Raw genomic sequence first — 23,799 nt, 5'->3', positions numbered from 1 at the left:
GCCATCTCTTGAAGGGAATGTCAAAGAACTTGTGGACACATTTTATACCACCACAGCCTTGCTAAAGCCAAATGTCAGATAGTTATTTTCTTGGCTAGTCTTTGTGACTGCCCCAAGACTGATGTGGTATCTCTCTTTAGTTCACAGGAGGTACTTCTCCAAATAAGGACTACATTTTTGGAAAATACCCTAATTCGTCTGTCTTTTGCAGTAGAGAGTAAGCAACTTGAAACTAAGGACTGAGTCTTGCTCACATGTGTATCTCCAAGCCTGGCATAGTTCTTGGCTGTTGGTAGGCATTCAATGGTCCCTGAAAAATGAATCATGCCACTCAAATAAGTTCTTTTCTAGCCTTTCCACAGGATAAGCAGAGAATGAAAGGGGAGAAATGAATTTTATACTGCACTGCCTCCTGTGTCTTGCACTTTGTATATATTATCTCATTCAGTGACAGCTGAAAACTATGATAGAAACACAACTGTGTGGTGGAAAAGAATGCATACCCTCCTGCCACTTGTTACCATAGAATCTTGGCAGCTAACTTAGACTCTTGGCACTTTAGTTTTCTCCTGAAAAAAAACAACTGAAGGATGTAATAATTCCTTTACCAACCAACATGGCTTTAATAGCATCAAATAAAACAACATAAATGAATGTTAAATACAAACGATAAAACATCATACAGTATATGAATATTACTATTTCTCAAATTTCTATGGAGTATGGATGATATTGCTAAACACGGAGAAGATGTTTCCATTTTTGGAAACTTAATCAAATGTGAAATTCTTATCCCAATATTTTAATTAATTCATTCATACTAGTATCATTTTTAAGTTTACTTATTTATTTTGAGAGAAAGAGAGCATATGTGCACACATGGGGGGAGGGAGGAGCAGAGACGGGGAGAGAGAGAATCTTAAGCAGGCTCCGTACTATTAGTGTGGAGCCCAAGTAGGGCTCGATCTCAATGAACTGTGAAATCATGACCTGAGCCAAAATCCAGAGTTGGACGCTTAACTGACTGAGCCATCTAGGTGTCTCCATTCATTCTAGTATTGGTTGAACTCCTACCATGTGCATATTCCAAGCATAGCCCAAGTGCTCAGATACCTTAGATCCTTCAATTCAGTCCAAAAGCATCTGCAAGTTCTCAAAATCTTTTTATATAATTAGGTTCCATTTGTAATAACTAGCACTTTTTAAATGACGGCGAAGCTTGCCAGAACAACAATGCAAACAGTGGGCTAGAGGACTTAGTTGACTATTTCTGGAGTCAGATCTCTAGTAGTGCCTGCTGCTTGCTGCTAAAGCCTTGGGTCTCCTCTCAGGGCAGGAAGTGTTGGTGCCCGGCATTCAGCAAGTGCTTGATCTTGGTTAAACAGAATGACATAAATTGCTATCCCTTGTACAAGGGTCATTAGATGTGATGGCTAGATGGAATGACTCAAGTTTCCAATCAAGCTGCCATATTTTGCAGAGTAGGAAGTAGAAGCTCACTAAGGTTAAGTCCCAAGATCATACACGGAGTCAATCGCAGAGTTTAGATTCCAAATAAATATTCTGACTTCCAGCTGTATGCGCATTACCTTTATTAAATACTGGACTCTATTTTAACAGTTTATCAATAATAGGGTTCCTGGGTCCTGGGTGGCTCAGTCGGCTAAGAGTCCCACTCTCAATTTCGACTAAGGTCATGATCCCCCAGATTGTGAGATAGAGCCCTGGGTCAGGCTCTTCATTGGGCATGGAGCCTGCTCAAGATTCTCTCTCTCCCTCTGCCCCTCCTCCTGCTCACACTCACTCTGTCTTTCTCTCAAAAAAAAAAAAAAAAAAAAAAAAGTTTAAGAGATTATCAATAGAAATAGATGACAAAAGATGACTTGTCTCACAGGCTTTGCCCAAAGGACTATAGAGTAATGATGTCAATAAAGTACTTCACATATTTCCTTAATTATTCCAATGATAGCAATTGTGGCCAAAGTTTATGGACAAGCAGCACAGGCACATTAAATCTTCTGGACACCGGGGTAGCATTTAACACAAAGCAAATTGTGCATGAAAGGTATCCTGCAAAATGTTAATGTTAGAGCCGTCTTTTTGGCATAATAATAATATACAATAAAGTGTCAACAGCACCACAGAAGTAAACCAGCACAAATTGTGCCTTTGTTTTATTTCTCCTCTCATCTGTATTTTCCTGATTACTAAAGGTCAATAGTATTTCCCCTAAAGAAAATAAGTGCTTTGTATCAATCGCGAGGCTGTGTGTCAGTTTTCCAATCAAGGTGATTCTGATGATGCTGAAGGCAGATTATTCACGCTCTGCCTTAGTTTTCTTGAGGAAGAGGGACTCATCCATAGGCCAACCTCACTAGCTGTTGAAAGCTAGAACGATTTCAATCACTTCCCAATATCTTCTTCCAGCAGTACTCTCATTACTTTCCCTTAACTACTGGTTTTGGACTTGTGGCTTTTACAAACACGCTGATCTTCCTCATGGAGTGTGATTACCATCAAATCATCCACGACACCTCTGGCAGGTTGTGAGCCAGGCTGGGCCTGCCTAAGCTCCTCTTAAGGAATTTGACCCTGAAGCAAAAACTTGAGAGTTTCACTGCTGGACCCATCAGTCGATATAAAATGTGATTCATTTTAGGCAGAAAAATATTCACTGTTCCATTTTCCCTAGTGCCTTGGAGGAATGCATGTGGCCTGTTTGTCTAAGTTCCAAGTGAGCAAAGCTTCAATATGCCTGGCATTTGGGGAAAGGAGTTGTAACTCTGAGTGAAAGAAAGTAAAGGGGCTTATTTGTGAGGGCCTTGCTAGCAGTCATCTCATGCTGTAAAGCAAAAGCAACACACAAATTGGTGAGAAGTGCAGTGCAGTAGTTAAAATGTATGCTTTCACATAAGAACTTGGTTTACAATCAAGCTCTGCACTTGGCAATTGTGTGAACCACGGTGAAAATTAAAACTTATTTATAAATTGGAGATAAAATACCTGAGAGCAATGTTGTGAGGATAAGAGAAATAATGACTCTAGATCATTTATTCGGTGCCTGTAACATACTCAGTGTTGAATGAATTGGAGCTCTTATTATTACAAATAGTAAAACCAAACAAAGGTGACTTATTCTCTAAATAGTGTTCTCTGCTCTTTAAGAATTCAAGAGGCTTTGCAATGTACACTTGCTTTCACCATAAATATGTGATAGATCACTAAACTGACCTAAATTCCCTGAGCCAATTAATGAAATGAGAATATTTATTCCTGTAAAGATGCAAAGCTCTGAACTTCCAGGATCTAAGTGGAGGTAAATCTAAGCTGTCTCCTCTCTTTCATCGGGAATTTTCAAGCGCTAGAATGAAAATCTACAGCTGGTCAAAGTGAGGCCTCACAGGTGTAGAGAATTTCTTTTGAGACGGTTCCCATTTACAAAATCTTGGGCTACACCACCCTAAAGTACTTCACAACAAATCCTCTTCTCCAACTAATACAGATCTCAGCATTAGCAAAGGAAAACGTTGATAGAGTAAAAATCCAGAGTAATCTCATTCAGTGATATTTTGCTATCCAATTAAATTTGCTTTCCTCTTTTATAAATAAGACTAATGGTATAAGTATAATGCAGAATGAAAAATTACAATAGTACTTTTAGTGCCATGGCAAGCAGCCCGTTCCTCCAAATTAGGATTGCCAAATAAAATACAGGATGCTCATTAAATTTGAATTTATGATGAACAACAAATAATTTTTTTAACATAAGTATGTTATAGATTGGTCCTGGCCTTTGGAAGTGGACTTAGAAAAATCATCAGGGTCACCCTTCATGACCAAACTCTATGTCAGATGTACATTTGAGACATAAAAATTTAACTGTGTGTCCTATATTTTATTTGCGAAGTCTGGCAACTCTCTTACAAATGAACTGAATCTGAGGTGCCTGAGTGACTCAGTCAGTTAAGCATCTGACTTCAGCTCAGGTCATGATATCACAGCTTGTGGGTTCGAGCCCCACATCGGACTCTATGCTGACAGCTCAGAGCCTGAAGCCTGCTTCGGATTCTGTGTCTCCCTCTCTCTCTCTGCTCCTCCCCAGCTCACACTCTGTCTCTCTCTTTCTCTCTCTCTCTCCCTCAAAAAATAAACATTAAAAAAAAAAAATGAACAAAGCAGACTCTACAGTTACTTGTCATGCAATTACTTGATCACCTTTCAAAAAATCATATTCTAAGATCCCTTCAGACATTTTCCAGTACTTGTTTATTTTGAGGGGATAACAAAAATTCTAGGTTAGAAATTTATTGAGTGTGGTCACTTTTTATAATTTAATTTTACATAATGATAACTTCATAAGAAGAAAGTTAACATGCATAAAAATAGTACTTCACTCTCCATAGACAATCATGAAATAAATAGACAAGTGTAGGCTTCTGGGAACTGGAGACAGTTTTACTCTTATGATCGGAACCAGCTGGATAATTTTTTATACTAAGTCCATGACATTTGTTCACAAAGAAATTTCCAATTTCAAATTCTGGACAGTTTCCGCCAATGATACCATAGCCAAGAACTGGGTATTTTGGACTTGAAATGATATCAATATCATGTATTCGTAGACTGAAAGTTCAAAGTTCACCTGGGCTGATTTTGGACATTGTCATATTCGTGCCATCAAGGTTTTAATGCTGTTGAACTACCTTCTGGTGGCTGATAAGTGATAAAATCTGGAAAAAAATCATTCCAAATCCCAGTGAATAGTTGTAGTGCAGTTTCTCAACACATCCCTACAGGGTTTTGTGGAATTTCCTCTCATAAGGAAACCTCATTCATCTAATTGTTCAGTGTGTTGAGAGAAGCTTTGCAAGGATGTAGCAATGACAGCCTCAATGTGTGACCTTTGTTGGCTGAGGTCCTTCAAGCCTCTTATGGGTAGTTAATCTTGATGACCTGTAGCCCTTGAACTCGTCACAAGAGGATTCCAAGGCTTTTGCATTTCCCGTACAGTCTCTGGTGGATTTTGATCCAAAATGAGTAAGGACCAAATCTAGACTTCAAGAGTGCTGTGGGGTCAACAGAGCTGCTGTCTCAGCCATTACCACCTCTCCATGTGCTCTGCTCCCACCACCTTGTGGCCCTTTAACTGGAAAATGAACACCCCACCCCCACTTCTGGCCAGTCCTGCAGTGTTTATTTGAGGGAAAATACATCTTCTCATATGGAGTCCCTGGCAAGCTGCTCTTTTTGATTTCCACAACCTCCTTCCTCAAGGAACTTAGGACAAATTCCCAATGTTGGGTCAGACGATATTTCAGTGGCTCCTGCTTTGCCTCACTGTCCTCTGACGTTGCCACTTTGCACAAGCTTCTGTGCATCTCGATTCCTTTCCTTCACTGGAGTGAACTTCTTGTCCACCCGGAGCACTTTACCACCCTTTTATTTTTGGAGACAAACTTTAGAACGTTGGATCCCATTGTAAATTTAAATGTATTCCCTGTTTTATCCAAAATACTGATGTACTTTTGCTTGTTCGTTTATTCAAATAATATTTTGCTTCAACAATGTCGAGTCAAACAATTTGCTTCCTGCCTTCATGAATCTCGTAGCTTAGAGGAGATATAGGTACAGAAGAAATAACTTACCTTATGAAGACATAAGACTATCTTATGTCTTCTCAATTCTCTCTAAATCTTGTTGTCTTGTAACTTGTCAAACTTCAAAAGAATAGCGTTTGTTTGTTTGTTTTTTTCCTAAGGAAAATGCAGTTCTTGCCTAGAACAAAAGGAACATTACTCAGGTTTGGGTTTCAAATCAGACTTCTTTCTAGGCATATTTAGAGCAGTACTCTTGGAAGCTTGGTTTTCTGGAGAGAGAAAGAGGTGTTCTGAATCCTGAAAAATTCCCTTAAATATCGGTCTAAAGTTTGAAGAATTGACTAGGGCATTGATCATAGAATAGGGAAGGGTGTATGTAGGCAAGAATATAATTTTTGGCTTCAGGGATGCCCCCAGCTCCCATGAAGGAAGTAAAATAAAAAGTTTTTCCAGGGCTTTGGGAGGAATAATAGGAAGGTTGAGAGAAGGGGAATCTAGGTTAGATACTGCCTGGGCATTCTCTAGACCCAGTGTGCATCACCTCCCAGGCCTCAGCACAGAGTGGAGATGGGGAGCAAGATCATAAGTGCGGGAAACATGAAAGGCCAATGGATCAAACCAAGTAAAAAGAATGAAACAAGTTAAGTTTCTTCTTGTGGAAGAAATTCTAGTTATCACCAGATTTCCCATTCATTCTTCCTTCTGGGCATATGGCTTCCTGGAATCAGGCATGGCCATGTGATCTACTTTGAGCAATAAAATGTGAACGAAAGTGAAAAGTTTCACTTCTAGGTAGAAACACTAGAGTCTCCATGTGTTCCTCTCCTGCTAGGCAACTCAGAAGGACCCAGACAGCACAGTTATAAGATATCAGAGATTCTGTCAGCCTGGATTCCTGAGTATGCGCAGCAGTGATATTTGGATTGTATCTTACATTTCCTTATTATATTTCTCAATTTATCCTGAACTCAAGGGGAAACAACAAATGTTTTGAGATGGAAATCATGGACTCAATTTTGGATATGTGAATATGTGATACCAGAGACATCTAAGAAAAGATGTTAAGACAAATGGATATGTGGATATAAATTGATATAAAGAAAGATATATAAACTGATATATATAAATACAATCTCCCAGCCAAAGTACATGTCCCTCATTAGAAAAGATATTTTGAATTCAAGAAGGATTTAGCTTATGATGATCTTATTTAACTGGTGCTAAGTACTTAGAAGAAAATTGTACACATAAGCCACATTATTTTGAAAATATATAAAATATTTTCATTTATACGTGTATAGAGAGAAAATAAATGGTGCTACCATTTCCCGTTCTTGAAATTCCACTATATTTCTGTTTCAGTCTCAGATGAATCCATTTATTCATAGCAGTGATACCAAATACAAATTGAAACTAATGAATTTCATTCCTTAATTGATTTATTTCTGGATATTTTTAAAGGTGATTTTAAATCTTTTCAAAGTTTATTTATTTTTGAGACAGAGAAACAGACAGAACATGAGTGGGGGGGGGGGGCAGAGAGAGAGGGAGACACAGAATCAGAAGCAGGCTCCAGGCTCTGAGCTGTCAGCACAGACCCCAATGTGGGGCTCAAACCCACAAACTGTGAGATCATGACCTGAGCCAAAGTCAGACCCTTAACCTACTGAGCCACCCAAGCACCCCTAATGGTGATTTTAAAGCCAAGGTTTGAGAACACTGAAAATTAGAAACATTTAAAAATACATGAATTAAGCAAATACTTCCCTATGTGCACCTAAATTTTGGACTCCATTGTTTATCTTTTATAAAGAGATAAGTCCAAGTTATGAAGTAGGTGAGGTGAACCAGTAAGAGGCACATAGGTACATGTGTGTACACAACAGATAAGGCAAAAGTGAGTGCACAATGCCACAAAACAATATGTTCCTCTTTGAAGTGAAAAGAACTAAGTTATTGCATGTTTTTTAGCTTACTACTAAGATTAGACCATTGACTAGTGACTTTTGCTTCACCATAGAAAGAGAAGAGATTAATGAAAGCAGCCATGATAGGGAAGAGACTTGAATTTGGGCCATCCATGGAGTGGTGGTAGCAATACGGTGCAGAGGGGAATGCCAGGGAGGAGGAGAATAGCTATTTGAAATATTATAATGACTTTTATATGTAATTGGATGGGTGTTTGATTTGGCACAGTTTCAGAAGATAGAAGATACAGAGGTAGATTTCGCTCCAAAATAAGTGAAGGTTTAAAACTATTTTTCTTCTATTTCTGATTCTTTTTTTAAAAATGTTTTTATTTCTTTTGAGAGAGAGAGACAGAGTGCAGGCAGGGGAGTGGCAGAGAGAGAGGGAGAAACAGAATCTGAAACAGGCTCCAGGCTCTGAGCTGTCAACACAGAGCACTACGTGGGGCTCAAACTCAAGAGCCATGACAGCGTGACCTGAGCTGAAGTCAGGAGCTCAATTGACTGAGCCACCCAGCTGCTCCATCTGTTTCTGATTCTTAAAGTAATATGTATGCACTGTAAACATTTTTGAAAAGTACAAAAAAAAGACATGTTAAAAAGAAAGCACTCATAAGCCCTTCACCCAGAGATAATCATTAATATTTTGTATATTTATATAGTCATTTCAGCACTCATGTGCTGAGTCCTAATTATGTGTCAGCTCCTCCTTTAGGCAGTGGAATACAGCAGTGAACAGAAAATGTCCCTGCGTTTAGGAAACCTGCATTCAAGCGAAGGGGAGATAGGTAATAAAGCATATAATATGTCCATTAGTGAGATATTCAATAAACAAAAAATAGAGCCAAGATAAACCGGGGTGCCTGGGTGGCTCAGTCAGTTAAGCGTCTGACTTCAGCGCAGGTCATGATCTCACAGCTTGTGAGTTTGAGCCCCACATCGGGCTCTGTGCTGGCAGCTTGGAGCCTGGAGCCTGCTTCGGATTCTGTGTCTCCCTCTCTCTCTCTGCCCCTCCCCCGCTCACACTCTGTCTCTCTCTCTCTTTCAAAAAATAAACAAACATTAAAAAAAGAGAGAGAGATAAACCATGATGACATGAGGTAGGGAAGATATATTGTATGATTATGATGCTATTTCAGCAAAAAGTTAAAGGAAGGAACCCAGCCATAAAGATATGTGGGAGAAGAGCTTTCTAAATATACACAACATAAGACTTACATAGCTTTGTAACCTGCAGTTTTATTTAACAATAAATAAGGAACCTCTTTCATGCATTAAGTATGTTTCGCAAATGCTATTTTTAATGTATACATAGTCTATTGCATGGATATACGTAACATATGCAATATTCCACTGTTGGACACTTGTGTTGGGTTAACTATCTTGCTACTATACTGAATATCTTCATATAAATTATGTGCAGCTCTGATTAATTTGTTTGGATAATTTTAAAATAGACTTTCTGAATCAAAGGATATTCTTTCGCTGGGGCACAGGGGTAGGCAGAGGCAGAGGGAGAGAGAGAATCCCACACTGGGCATGGAGCCCAGCACAGAGCTCAAACCCACAAACTGTGAGCTCATGACCTGAGCTGAAATCAAGAGTTGGATGCTTAACTGACTGAGCCACTCAGGGGCCCCTGTCTACTCCTTTATATAGGAGTGAGCTGCATTTTGTGTTTGTTTGTTTTACGGCCCTCCTAGAAACCATGTCACTCTTTGAATCTCTGGAACTCACAGAACCTGTCTAGAAAACTGTTAATTAAGCCCAATTCCATATTTTATGAACAAGGAAATTAAACGACAGAATAGGTATGTGACATGTCCAAAGTCATGCTAGTTGATACCAGAGTCTGGACCAGATGCCATATCTTCTTGATTTCTGTTCTCATGTAGTTCGCACATACTACAGCCTCTCTCTTTTCCCACGAAGTTGTTTTTTTTAACGTTTTATTTATTTTTGAGAGTAAGAGCATAAGAAGGAGCAGGAGAGGGACACAGAGAGAGAGGGGAACAGAAGATCTGAAGCGAGCTCTGCACAGAGAGCAGCAAGCCCGATGTGGGGCTCAAACTCAGAAACTGTGAGATCATGACCTAAGCTGGTGTCGGATGCTCAACCAACGGAGCCACCCAGGCGCCCCTTCCCACAAAGTTTTGTTCTCCCCACTCATTCATCTCCCTTCCTTCCATCAGAAGTCCTCCATCTGTCCCTCCCTATTTCTGAGGCTCCACGATGTGATAAAAGAAAAGCAGTGCCTTAGAGCATAAGGGGCTCTGAAATCAGACAGGCCTGGGTTCAAATCCTAACTCAGTCACCCAACCCCTGTGTGAATTTGGACAAGTTCCTTACTCCACTGAGCCTGTTTCCACACCCATTATACGATAGAGTATTGTAAATATGAACCGAAAACTACATGTCAAACAAGTATCCACGTAAGAGCTGGCACAATCTAATGCTTAGAAACTGTTAATCTGTATCATTAATTATTTGTATTATGCTACACACGAGTATGTATTTATTTGCCCTGACACTCTGTTTGTAATGCGCAGGCACATCCATAGAGAAGGTTTGAGTTCAAACCCGTACAATTAATATTGCACTGAACGCTGAGATTGTCTTTAATACTCTGACACAGAGAAGTCAAAACAATCTCTGAAAAAAGCCTGTCTCCAGAATTCTTGAAGCTGCAATCGTTGCTGCAAACACAAGAAAATCAATCCTGAACTCAATCTTTTCATTTCTTTTCATGATTACTGTTCTCAAATGGAGAACACAATGAAAACTAATGTTATATTAGTGCACTCTCCTCAAAATAAACATTGATCAGATTCTGTGTGAAGGGTCTGTAACATCTCTTCTGTAATTATTTTAAAATATATTAACAGGGATCCGTGTATTGTAGGACAGAGGACACCGTTTCTGCAAGATAGGAGCTCGGAGTTCTGGCACTAGCTCCTCCATTCACCAACCATGTGACCTATGGAAAGTCATTTCTTCTGGCTGACTCTCCATCTCCTCTGTAAAACGGGTACATTCCTACCTCCCAGAATTGTTCAAGGATCACACAGGTCATGAATGTTAAAGGCAAAATTGTAATATATTTATAATAAACCATTATGATCACTACCCACATTCCTGAAAATATGATTAACACAAGCCACACAGAAAGCAGAATCATTGGGACTCAACACAAATAAGTTACAATGCTTATTATCATTACGATATGAAACAAATATTACCCAGAGTGCTCAGTGGGCTAACTAGCTTATATAATAAGAAAGGTTATTTCTTTCATTCTTAGATGACAGTCAAAGGTAGCAACATGGCCGAGGCTCACTAATGAACACTGAATTTTTTTTATTAAGTAATTATGCCTCCAACCGACCCAAAGTGATGAGGAACTGAGATACAATATATGTAGTTTGGCATTCTTTTCAAAAGCAGCCTACTGCTAGTGTGGAATACCAACCCAGGCTAACTGTTTGTCATAAATACTCTTTAGATTTTACTTTTTCCCTCAACAACGCTGATGTCTCAATATGCTGTTACCTAGGAAATGCTTCACTAATGCAAACGTTAGCTTAGCTCTTGTCAAAACCTGTTAGCCATGAACTCTGACACTGTTTTGGAACTTCTAGATTTTCGTGTAGATGGAAATTTTGAAAATTCTATTGCTACCTTTAATAGCCCACATGTTGGATTAATTGTGGCTATCCAATAAAGCATTGTTGTGCACACGAGTAATACTACTTAAACAGACACATAACGATGTCAGGATACGTTGTTATCAGCCATCATGGGTTTCACAACACTATAAAACTTAGTCTTTCTTCCAGGTCTGATTGGGCTAAACAAAATGTTGACCCCCTATTTCATATCATAAAACTGACAACATTTATATCCAGACTTGATGCCAGAGGAGATAAAATTTTCCTGAAGACAGGAAATAAACCATCTGCTATGCTCATAGAAGGGCTGGACCAACTGCAAGCTCTTAATTGTCATCTGTAATTACTAGATGAAAGGGAAATGAGAAATTACCTTTCGACAGAGGCATGAAACATCAGCAGGACCATGTTTTGTTGAGAGCTGCTACTCCAGAGGTTAACATTCCTCAGAGCCATCAGAGGGTTATCTAGAACAAAAAGGAAAGTGCAATTGAGGATATACAAGATATCCTTATGAAAATAAACCCAAGTTCCTTTTGACAAAAATTTCTTTATCTCATTTCTTTCTCTAATAGTTCAGCTAAATGTTTTTCATTCGACATTCAACAAACATTTATTGATCAATTAGTAATCTTCTTTCATTATTCAAGGCGCAGATAGAGGTGGAAATGGCACAATACCTACATTCAGGGAGCACAATGTCTTTAGGAAAGAAAAGTGTGTTCCCAAAAAATCAGAAAACAACAGGATATTATAGAAAAGGCATTCTAAATGCTATGGAAGCACAGAAGCATGGCAGATCCATGTTGTTAGTTAGCTTTTCGATAAAGAGGAAGCCACATTTAGCTGGAGCCTTGAAACTTACATAAAAGACAAGGTGATGATATTCTAGGAAAAAGGAATCAATAGTACAAAAGCACAAACTATGAGAAAGTATAATACCTTCAAGAAATAACAAGTAATTAATTACATTTGTGTGGATAATCGTTTTCGTACAAGAGACTATTGACTTCCAACTTTCTGAAAAGAACAGTGAAATAACCTGTTTGATTGATCAAGCAAAGACAAGTTTCTTGCTTACTGCGGTAAGAGGAGCATCTTGGAAGCAGGGAGCAAAACCGCATTTGTAAGGTTTGGGGATCTAATTTAACGCATATCTTTCAATGAGGGAGTCTGATTGGTACTGAACAATGTTCATAATATAACAGCATAAGATTAATGGATAAAACAAGGTGGGGACTTTGAAGAGAATCTTTGAAGACTAAACATAATTTGACGAGCCCAGTTGAGTGATCTATTCTTCTAACAAGAGGGTATTTATCTAATTAGAACAAATTGAGTATTTCGGTAAATAAATTCAAGAGGGTCCGAAATAGATAATAGTTTCAACTTAATCTTTCTGGGCAAACATGTCCTGGAATATAAAGTTAGGTAAGGCAGAAGTTGAAAAGTAAAATTATGTTAATGTGGAGAGCAAGCTGCATGGGTATAGATGGTTTCACTTATCAAGAAGCAGATAAAGTTTGAAATAGAACTTGGGGCTGAATTGTGACAGTCCTCATATGCCATTTTGAAGAATTCAAAATGGGCAGAAAGAGAGCAGTCTAGACCCCATGCTAAAGTGCTCTCTGAAAAAAAAAAAAAACAACAACACCGAAATTCATTTAATTTTTATAGCAATCCTGTAAGACAGATATTATCATCCCCTTATTCCAGATGATACTGAGGCTTAGAGAAGTGATACTTTAAAAATAATCCTCGCCCAACATCTTTTAAGGAATTAGTGGAGCCAGATTTCAAATCCAGTTCTAGCTGATTCCAAATTCATCTTGCTCTTTCTATTACATAATGCTGTTTTAAAGCAGGGGTACAAACTGAAAAGATTTCTCTTTAGAGATTGACTAAAACATGGACCCATGGACCACCTGGCCGCTTTTAAGAAGTGCAGACTCTTGAGCCCCACACTGGAACTCCTGAATCAAAATCTACAAACAATATTCAGGTGATTACTATGCACATTAAAATTTAAAAAGCACTGTTTTAAAGGACTCAAGAGTTCTTGAGTTGCCATCCCTATGGGATCAGCTCATGTCACACAGTGGGCTTTTCTATACCCCTCCAGCTTCCAGCCCTTTCCTTTTACCCCTTATCTTCCTCATCTGTGATTTTTTTTTTTCAATTTTTTTTCAACGTTTTTTATTTATTTTTGGGACAGAGCGAGACAGAGCATGAACAGGGGAGGGACAGAGAGAGAGGGAGACACAGAATCGGAAACAGGCTCCAGGCTCCGAGCCATCAGCCCAGAGCCCGACGCGGGGCTCGAACTCACGGACCGCGAGATCGTGACCTGGCTGAAGTCGGACGCTTAACCGACTGCGCCACCCAGGCGCCCCTCCTCATCTGTGATTTAAAGAAAAGTAACAGACACTGTTAGCATAATATCCTATGGAAATTGCTATGGAAGTGCAATGAACAGAGCAAGAAAAATTCTTTCTTTAGTTATTTCTACCTTAAGGCAGAAAGACTTGAGCCTACTTCTAGTTGGGAAATTAGGACCAACCATTGTCTGTCCCTGATGGAAGCTGGAACTCATCTCCAGGCTACAAACGAGACTATTGATTTGGTGGTGAGGGAAAGGGCAAAAGGATGCAAAGACAGGAGGAAAGATGGGAGGAGGAGGAAAAGGGGGTAAAATAAGGATGGAGACTAGACTTCAACAAGATTAGTAGCTACCCACAGAGAGGCATCACTGTGGAATTTTGGGGAAAACAAATGTTTTATATCATCTGAATCCATCCATGCATGTTGACAATCATAAGATCATATCATTTCCTTTTGGGTAATTGTCTGTACCTGCACTGTAACCAAATATTGTCACTTTCTTCATTTATTCACTCATCATTTTTTTTAAGGCCTATAATGTGTTAGACACTGCTCTAGGCAATGAAGATACACCGTCAAGATAAGTCTGTAGCTTCTTGGTGATTATATTCTAGTGGGAAGGAGAGATAGAAAATAAGCAGAGAAAGATGATTTCAGCTGTTTAAAGAACTTCTCTAAGTATAATTACAAATAGATGTCTAGACTATGAGGACAGATGACATTTGAAATCAGTATTTTGGAGGGGAAAGAGTGGAAAAACTGCAATTTGCAGAGGGAAAAGCTGCAATTGAGCAGAATGGTGCATCATCTCTCATCCCTTCTTTTCTTTTTTTTTTTTTTAATTTTTTTTTCAACGTTTTTATTTATTTTTTTGGGGACAGAGAGAGACAGAGCATGAACGGGGGAGGGGCAGAGAGAGAGGGAGACACAGAATCGGAAACAGGCTCCAGGCTCTGAGCCATCAGCCCAGAGCCCGACGCGGGGCTCGAACTCACGGACCGCGAGATCGTGACCTGGCTGAAGTCGGACGCTTAACCGACTGCGCCACCCAGGCGCCCCTCATCCCTTCTTTTCAAAGCACGGCAGTAGTGTGATCATCATGGCTCTGATGGTAGGAGACAAGGAGTGGTCTCTGTACCATATGAGCATTTTATATTATTTCTCAATTTATTACCACAACATTCTCTTGAGAGACTCTTTGCAGAAGGAATAGACACTCTTGCTTCTAGTTCCCTGCCTTTGAATCCCATCGTCCAAAGCCCTCACATAGATTTTTTTTCTCATTATGAACAACACTAGAAAGTATGCCATCAATAGCTGCTCAATCATCACCTAAGAAAGCCTCCCAAACAGACATAGCTTGCTCTCCCCGGGGCATTTCCTGTGTGACACATGTGTTTTAGCAGCTTCGGTGTGACTTTCCTCCAGAGTGGCCTGGTTGTTCATCTGCATCTGGGTGATGTGGCTCAGTGATGTCGCAGAGGTCTGGCTCCCTTCTATTAGCACAAAGGTTTTTACATTCTCTCTGCAAGTCTGAAGAATGGTAACTGTCATTTGTATAGTGTTTGACGGTTTACAAAGGCTTTTGTCACACTGTCTTATATTTTTATATCTTACAGCTAGGAAAATTGATATTCAGAGACCATAAACATCCTCTCCAAACATCTCTGTGCCCAAGAATTAAGTGCCATGCCTTCTAATTCCAAAGTCCCTACTCTTTCCACTATTCCAATGCTCATATTCCATCATAGCTGGTCTCTCCCTCTCCCTTCCTTCTCTTTCCTTCTCCCTCTCCCTTTCTCTCTCTCCCTCTCTCTTCCTTATGGTTTAGATATTTTTAAGGCTCAAGAAAAATAAAAGTGAAGTAGGCATTCTTTTAAAAAATTTTTTAAAAATATTTATTTATTCTTTGAGGGAGAGAGAGCACAAGCAGGTGAGGGGCAGAGAGAGGGAGATACAGAATCTGAAGCAGGTTCCAGCGCTTGGACTCACGAACTATGAGATCATGGCCTGAGCCAGAGTCAGACACTTAACCAACTGAGCCACCCAGACACCCCTAAAATAACCATTCTTAACTAACCTCTTACATTAACTCACTTCTTATTTTCATTGTCTTCTTTTTTCTAAGGTTTTATTTTTAAGGAATCTCTACACCCAACGTGGGGCTCAAACTTACAACCCTGAGATCAAGAGTCTTACGCTCCACTGACTGAGCCAGCCAGGCGCCCCTTCATTGTCTTCTTTACAGGAATAAAATGTTTAACAGTCTTCCATCATCATTTTTTATAAAGATAACATTATTAGTTATTATCCTTATCATGAATTATAAACTCCATTGTTAGTCCTACTGACACTAAAAAGAAACGGTTGAATGATGACTGTAGGTCTTAAACTAGGTCTTGGTTTTTTGTTTTGTTTTGTTTTTTTACTTTTTATTATTACAATGTATTAGCATTATTCGTTAAGGCCATAACAAGGACATAAATTTGGCGTTGATGGAGAAAATACCCACACATATCTCTTGGAGCACTTTGAAGTATATCACCACCAACAACAAAAAAGTCATTCAAAAAGGAAAAACAATTCCTCCATAGGAAACTTTTCTTTTGTATATAAGGCACTGATTATTTAGCCAGTTACTGAAACTTGAAACAAACTTCCCACTGAAGTATGTATATAAAACAATCTATAAACTAACTGTGGCAAGGATGAAAAATAAAAGTATAAGCAATAATGTATGTAGAGATTTTAAAGAAATTCCTTAATGGATTATTATCACCTCTTCTCTTTTCAGTATCAATGTCTTACTGAATAGAAAATATTTGACTTCCTCTATGGTTGTTTCTTTTTAATTCGGAAGCACATTTACTTTGCATACTAAAAGTAAATTCGGGAATGCCTCAGTTTTGAAATTTTACCCTGATGCTCAGGTGTACTCAGTTTATAGATCATACTTTATCTGACTCCATAAAGTGTTTACAAGAAAATTAAAGCAATTGTATTGATTCCTAAACAAGAATCATGTGGGTCCAAGAATTTATATTTTTTTAACCAACTTACCAAAATGGGATGAAAAGGCATTTAGCAAAGTTCCAGAATAAATGTCTACATTCTAGAAAGGTTACAACAAATATCCTCAAATCCCAGAGAAACTTAAACTGAACAGACTACCTTCAAAAATTGTATTTTTTTCATACAGTTGTAATAAATAGTATGACAGAGTCAAATTTTCCGTGAACAGAGGAAGAAACCATGCCATTTATGTTTGCGTTTATAGACCTAGAGTAGCAACTGGTTTAGATATGTAATATACATGATACCGAATTGAATATATACTGATACATTGAGCTCTGTTCTTTCCAACATACCCAGGAGGGCAGAAACAACTAAATATGAAGAGAAGATTCCCTCTTCCCCACCTTGTGTGTGTGCATGCACACATGCAGCTCTGTTTGGATTCTCTAGTCCTACATTTGCCTTCTATGGCTAGACGAGAGGTTCCCAAGCCACTGTGTAGCCTGACTGTAGCCAAAGTGAAGTTGAGATAGAGGTATTGCCCCTCTCACTCTGAAAGTAGCTTTTTTGCTCCTGTTTCTGCCCTTTCCGTGGGCCCTATAGAATTACTCCAGGATTAAACTCACAAGCTCTCTTTCTGTTCTGATAATTTTTAAGATATTTCTTAGTATCATTGATGTTCTGCCATCTCAGTATGATATTCCTGGGTGGTTTTTTCTTTTTTTTTTTTTAATCCTCCTCCACACTCAGTAAGACTTTCAATTTGATAGCTAAAATATTACTTCTAGAAAATGTTGAACAATATGTGCTTAAACAACAGAAATTTACTGTCTTACGGCTCTGAAAGCTAGAAATCTGAGACCAAGGTGTCTCAGGGTCAGTTCCTTCTGAGAGCAGTGAGGGAAAATCCTTCCCATGCCTCTCTCTTAGCTTTTGGTGGTTTGCTGGTGATCTCTGATGTTCTTCGACTTCTCCAGCATCACCGCCATCTCTGCCTCCATCTTCACATGGCATTTCCCTTTTGTGTGTCTATGTGCAAATTTCCCCTCCCTGTAAGGACACCAGTCATATTGGATTAGGGGCCCACCCTAGTATGACCTCATCTTAACTAATTACCTCTCCAATCCTCCTATTTCCAAATAATGTAACATTCCGAGGTAACAGGGGTTAAGACTTCAATATATGAAGTTGATGGCAGGGTGGAGTTCACAATTCAACCCAAATTCAACCCATAATAGACACCAACAATGTCTTCTGCACTATCCTTAGTCTGGTGTCCATGTCTCCAGTCTCTGAATTCCCCATCCTCACAATATGAAGCCTAGATCACACCTGCCTGCACCCTGGCTATAATGAAGATTAGAAATAAAGTGTCTGGAGTTTAATTTGGGAAGGTGAGACTCATATTGTGTGATCCTAGTAGAATGTAGGGAGGGTGTTAAAAATACGAAGATCCATAGCTAGGGTTTATTTTGGACCCTTCCCCTTCTTGACTTGAGTTACTTAATCTCACTGAATCTTCAATTTCCTCATTTTTAAAATGGGGTGCTGTGAGTGCTAAATGTTAAGGTGTTAGCATAGTGTATGGTGTTCCATATATATATATATATATGTGTGTGTGTGTGTGTGTGTGTGTGTGTTCCATATAAACAGGTGTTCCATAAATGCCAGGTCATTCTATTTTCATTTCTCCAAACCCTCAAAACTCCTCAATTCTTGTCCAACACATTCTGTCTTGTGTTTTTATGTTTGCTTGTCACATTTATTCAATGTTATTGTGTTTCAAGAGCCAGGGACAGTTCTTCTCAAATCATTTGTGATAAAGGACCATTAATATATATCCAGACTGTCAAAGACCAAAATTTTTGTAAAATATAATAAAAATTTTTCTTCTTTAAAGTTGATTTATTTATTTTGAGACACAGAGCAAGCAGGTAGGGGCAGAGAGAGAGGGAAGAGAGAATCACAAGCAGGCTCCACACAAAGCCTAATGTGGGGCTTGAACTCACGAACCATGAGATCATGACCTGAGCTGAGATCATGAGTCAGACACAACCATCTGAGCCACCCAGGAGCCCCTCTAATAAAAATTTCTAATGAAATTAAGAAAAACAAAGACATATAAATTACAAGCCCCAATTTTATTTTATCATATTCAGTAGACATAAAACTACTCTGTCAAAATGAATTTTAAATGCATACTTCAAGTTTCTGTATTTAATCCATTGTATACCAGTAACCAACATTTCACTGGTCTACAGACCACATTTTGATTGGCATGTCCCTTACTCCCGGAATGTGGCCCCAACACCAGTAGTTTGGGTCTCACCCATGACAGTAGTGCAAATGCAGAATTCTGGACCTTATCTCAGACCTATTGAATCAAAACTGGCACAGTGAGGTTTGAGAAACACTGTCCTGGCTCATTTTGAATACCTTTTGTTACTGAGGCTCAAGAGTTCAATCAAAAATCTATTAAAAGTGTTTGAGAGTAGAGACATTCACAAGAGGCCCCAGTATGTAACTTTAAGTGCATCTGTCAGGGAATTTTCATTTTATTGGGATCCTGTAACTATTTGTTGATGAATAATTGAAGGATTTTTGGAGGTCTTCTCCTACTACTGAAAACACCAATTTTTACATGAATAGATGATTTTATATTTTTAAATTACAGTATTATTACAACTTATATTCTTAATGCATGTGCATAGGGGTGTGTGTGTGTGTGTGTGTGTGTGTTTACTTCTGTCTTGTGTCTAGGTTTCAGTTTGTGAAGTATGTAAAGGAGGAACATAATTAACTAATTATGGTAACTCCACTGGATAATTTGCTGTTTATGTTGCATTAAGTCAAGATTAAGATTGATAGAGACAGATTTCAAACCTGCAGTACATCATAGTGAAAGGAGATCGGCTTTGAAGTCAGAAATGCCTCCATCTGAATGCTGGGTTTTTGTCCATTGTTTCACTTCTTTTCTTTAATCAAAATTTGTAAAGTGAGATTAATATTCTGATTCTGTGGGACTGATAAGGTTAAAAGACTTCGTATTAGGCACCAGTAAGATGCTTCTTCTACTGTTAGTACCCAGTGAACTTTGACTTTCTAAATGAAGAAAGGAGCTTAGATTAACATTTTTACTCATTCTTTTATGAGGCCATTGGAAGAACTGAAATGCATACAATGAAGTGAAGGACTCATAAAGTATATAAAACAAACAAATAAATTTGTCAGAGAAATATATGGTAGTCATTTCTTGGATACTTGTAAGCTTACCATTGTTGCTATATGCCACAAGTTGTAGGTCCTTAACGTGGTTTCCTCCATGGTAAAACTGATATTCTGCCAATATGAATCTGTCACATACCCCTAGTACCTATTAAAGTGCCTTGCTCATAGAAGATTCCCCATAGATGTTTCTGGAAGAAATTGTGACTTCTTTGCTGTCATGTTTTATCTCTCCTTATCCTGTGGTCCTCTCATCGGTCTGTGGCAGCATACCAGTGTGCTGCTGTGCCCTGGTGAGCCACAGAGGGTTTTCAAGTGCCCAGAGATCCTGACCCTCTATGTGTGCCCAGCAGCCCTGAGGAGCCTGGAAAACTACAGCAGCTTCCTTCCGTTTAGCCCAGCAGTGTTCTGACGTGAGAAAGATTAAGAGAAATGGGCCCATCCTATCTTCTTTCCAAACTGGAATTATTGCTATACATGGGTCTCTCCTATAAAGAAAATCCTTTGAAATGCCATCTGAATTTTATTCACCTCCCTTCCTTCCTCCTAGACAAACACAATTCATCTTTAGATGATTTGGAGTGATATTCTTACCAGTTATTTTTAATTACAATTTACAATTACTTTTTGGTAAACTTGGCCTTGTCTCTAACTTGATGTCTTTTCTTCTGTTACTTTTTCAGATACACCATGCTGTAAGTCAGTGCCTGACAGCATGCTCACTGAAATAATTTTACATAGTGTATCGCTCAAGTTTTCCATGTTCAATTTCTTTTCAGTCCTCCAAGAGACTGCTCCAGTTTGGTGTTTGTGTGACTTTAATATCTTCTTAATCTCATGCTATTTTCCCTTTTTAACAGCGGGAATATGAGACCTCAAGTGTTTTAGTAGGCAAAAGTCTCTTACCAAAATTTAATAATTTTGTTTTATGTTTATTGTCTTTATTTTTATAGTTTGTTTTAAAGCAAAATAAAACTATATTATTACTACATTATTCCTTTAAACTATAGTAATACCAAGCTACTTTTCAATATACACTTATTTAAGTAACAAAATAAAATGTTTACGTTCATGGATATAGCACACTCAAGTACATAGTCATAGTAAATACATTAAAATTATATGCAAATAACTGAAATGTGCAAAACACCAATAGGGCAGAAAGGGTACTAGGTTTTGAATCTGAATACCTGTGATTGAGATGCAGCTTTGTCAGTTACTCCAGAAACCTGCCTCAATTACTCAAGACACAATTTTCCCCCTCATCTGTAAAATAGGGATTACAACTGCCTGAAAGAGCATTTCTTGTGAATTAAGTGAAACTATGTCTGTGAAAGAACTTTCTGACTAGAGAGTGACACAAATGTTAGTTATTTTTATGAATATATGACAACTGCCATTTCACATTTTACCACAGTGTTCTAAGAGTCTTATGAATGATATGAGTGTATTACATTTTTATCTTTTATTTATTTTTTTATTTGAAAGGAAGAGAGAGAAAGAGAGAGAGAATCTTAAGCAGGCTCCATTCTCAGCGCAGAGCCTGATGTGGGGCTCGATCTCACGACCCTGGGATCATGACCTGAGCCGAAAGAGTCAGATGCTCAACTGACTGAGCCACCCAGGTGCCCCAAGTGTATTAAAATTTTTTAATTTAATTTAAAAATTTTTAATTTTTTAATTTAATTTGAGGCCTAACATCAAAAATAATGAGTTTTAGGGGCGCCTGGGTAACTCAGTCAGTTAAGTATCCGACTTCAGCTCAGGTCATGATCTCACAGTTTGTGAGGTCAGGCTCCGCATCGGGCTCTGTGCTCACAGCTCAGAGCCTGGAGCCCGCTTCAGATTCTGTGTCTCCCTTCCTCTCTCTCTGCCTCTCCCTCACTCATGCTCTGTCTGTCTCTGAAAAATAAATAAACGTTAAAAATTTTAAAAATAATAATAATGAGTTTTATGGATTTTGTAAAATCCTATCAATATTGGCAACACTGGTATCACATTTATTTTCAAGGTTTATTATGTGCCAAACTAGCTTCAGGGGTAGCCAAATACGACTAACAGAGACTATTGTGAATGAGCTGCACCAGCCAATTAAGGAACTCCTTGGGCAGAGGATAAGAGAAAACCAACTGGGGTAGAAGAAAGCAGGTTGTACTCTGAGGAGAGGTGATTAGGCGACTGTGTTCCTGGGTGGGTGGATTGGGGTGGGGGGCGTAGATCTGGCCTACTTTGAGCCTCAACAATGTTTCCATGGGAACCTAATGAGTCTGATGGGAAGCAGGAAAGGAAGAGTGCCCAGGGATACTGTGGGACTTTCACACTGGTGGCAAGCCAGGCTATGTGCTCTCAAGAAGCCTGCCAAAATACACAGTCTACAATAAACTAAGGCTTCAAGAAACTTGGAGTACACCACTCTCCTAACCGTCACAATCCACATACTTCAAATAGCAAGCAGAGAAAAGGGGGAGATTTGGACTTTCTGGAAACCTCTAGAAGAGAAAGCCAGTTAGACTCCAATAGATTCATTTACATACTATATGCCTGATGGGTTTGTTGAGGCTGAAAACCAGAAAGGAATATATATTTGAATCTCACAACAATCACTCTGTTAAATGGCTTATGGAAGCAATCAGATAAGGCTCCAAGTGAAAAAAATCAGGAGAAAGGACTATTATTATTTCTTATCTCTGCATGTCAGTAGTGACAAAGGTCCCTGACCTTTCCCACAGCTTGTGTGAAAGTTTTAGAACTTATAAATCTAAATGGATATTTATGCATTCCAATACCTTATGCTACTAAATAGTCTATTTTCTTTAAGCTTGGATCATCTTAGCCATGAATACTATTGTGTTATCAACCAAACAGCATTGATAGGACATTCCTTGTGCCATTAAGTTTATTGACCAACCCAGCCATTCTCAAATGTAGTCCTGAGACCCCTAGAAGTCCCCAAGACCCACTCAGGAGATCTGTAAGTCAAAACTGTCTTAATAATAATTCTAAAATGGTATCTTCCTTTCTTTTTCATTCTCTCATGAGTGAACAGCACTGTTATGCAGAGTCAATATTAAATGCAGTGATGTAACAGAATGAATGCAAAAGCAGATACAAGACTCTAGCTGTCTTCTATTAAGCCATCAAAAGATCTGCACAAATGTTAAACAATGCCACTTTCCTCCTAATTTTTTTTTGTTTTGGGAAATATAATTAGTTTTCAGTAAAAATAGGTCATTTCTGTTGACACTGATTTCCATTATTGTGTAATGGGTTTATTATTACTGTTTTCAAATGAAAAATTTCTCAGTTTTAATTTTTAACATAGAACCCAGCAATAGATATGTAACAGACAAGCAGCAACACACATAGCACGTACTTTGGGTCCCATAAAGGCATCCTCTGGCCAAAAACGTTGAGACCCATTAGACTAAGCTATTAAGCTGCCAGTTGCAGAGCTAATTTTCTTTGGTTTGGATTTTCTGGTATTGCTTTGAAGAAAGATAACCCATTATAACTCTATTAGCCATTTCAATTAGGTGGCAGCTGGATTACCATTTGTGAATATAACTACAGAACACCCAGAGAGGAATCTTCTTCTATCAGCTACTAATCTGCTGTGCCCATCCTGAGCTGTAGAACCTTCACTGCAACTATCCTTAAGGATTTATCTGTCAGCGGTCAGACTATTGCAACACTTGAAGAGATGTTTAGATCTGTGAGTTTAAACGAATCACCAATGTTTTGATAAGAAATGGCTGAACCTCTAGTATGGTATAAAAACTGGAGACAGGTTTGTATGCAATCAAGTTGGGCCAAATGACATACATCACAAATACAAAGACTACGCAGCAGAGTTCTGGCAGTGACTTAAATCCTCTCTCACTAGAAACTACTGAATTCTTACAAAGGAGTATTGTGCAGTGAAGGATGCGGGCCCTCGTGTCAAGC

General features: G+C 38.7%; 1 long non-coding RNA gene across 13 annotated transcripts in view; it reads right to left on the bottom strand.

The window, feature by feature from the left end:
- LOC115521366 overlaps positions 1–23,799 on the bottom strand; it is a 160,372-nt gene that overhangs the window by 95,756 nt on the left and 40,817 nt on the right. For 6 of the 13 annotated variants that reach the window (XR_003971034.2, XR_003971038.1, XR_003971039.1 and 3 more), the window contains exons 2-3: positions 11,606–11,699; positions 5,646–5,775 (exon numbers count right to left, since the gene is read on the bottom strand). This is a non-coding gene — a long non-coding RNA (uncharacterized LOC115521366). Of the gene's footprint in view, positions 1–1,780; positions 2,843–4,080; positions 4,121–4,289; positions 4,731–5,645; positions 5,776–11,605; positions 11,700–23,799 lie in introns of those variants that run through there. The other 7 variants (XR_003971035.1, XR_003971037.1, XR_003971050.1 and 4 more) reach the window with 3 other exon arrangements.

The sequence above is a fragment of the Lynx canadensis genome, chromosome C1 (assembly GCF_007474595.2).
Source record: "Lynx canadensis isolate LIC74 chromosome C1, mLynCan4.pri.v2, whole genome shotgun sequence".
NCBI classification, from domain to species: Eukaryota; Metazoa; Chordata; class Mammalia; order Carnivora; family Felidae; genus Lynx; species Lynx canadensis.
Note: the sequence above shows the minus strand (reverse complement) of the source record. Positions and strands in the feature narration are given on the sequence as shown.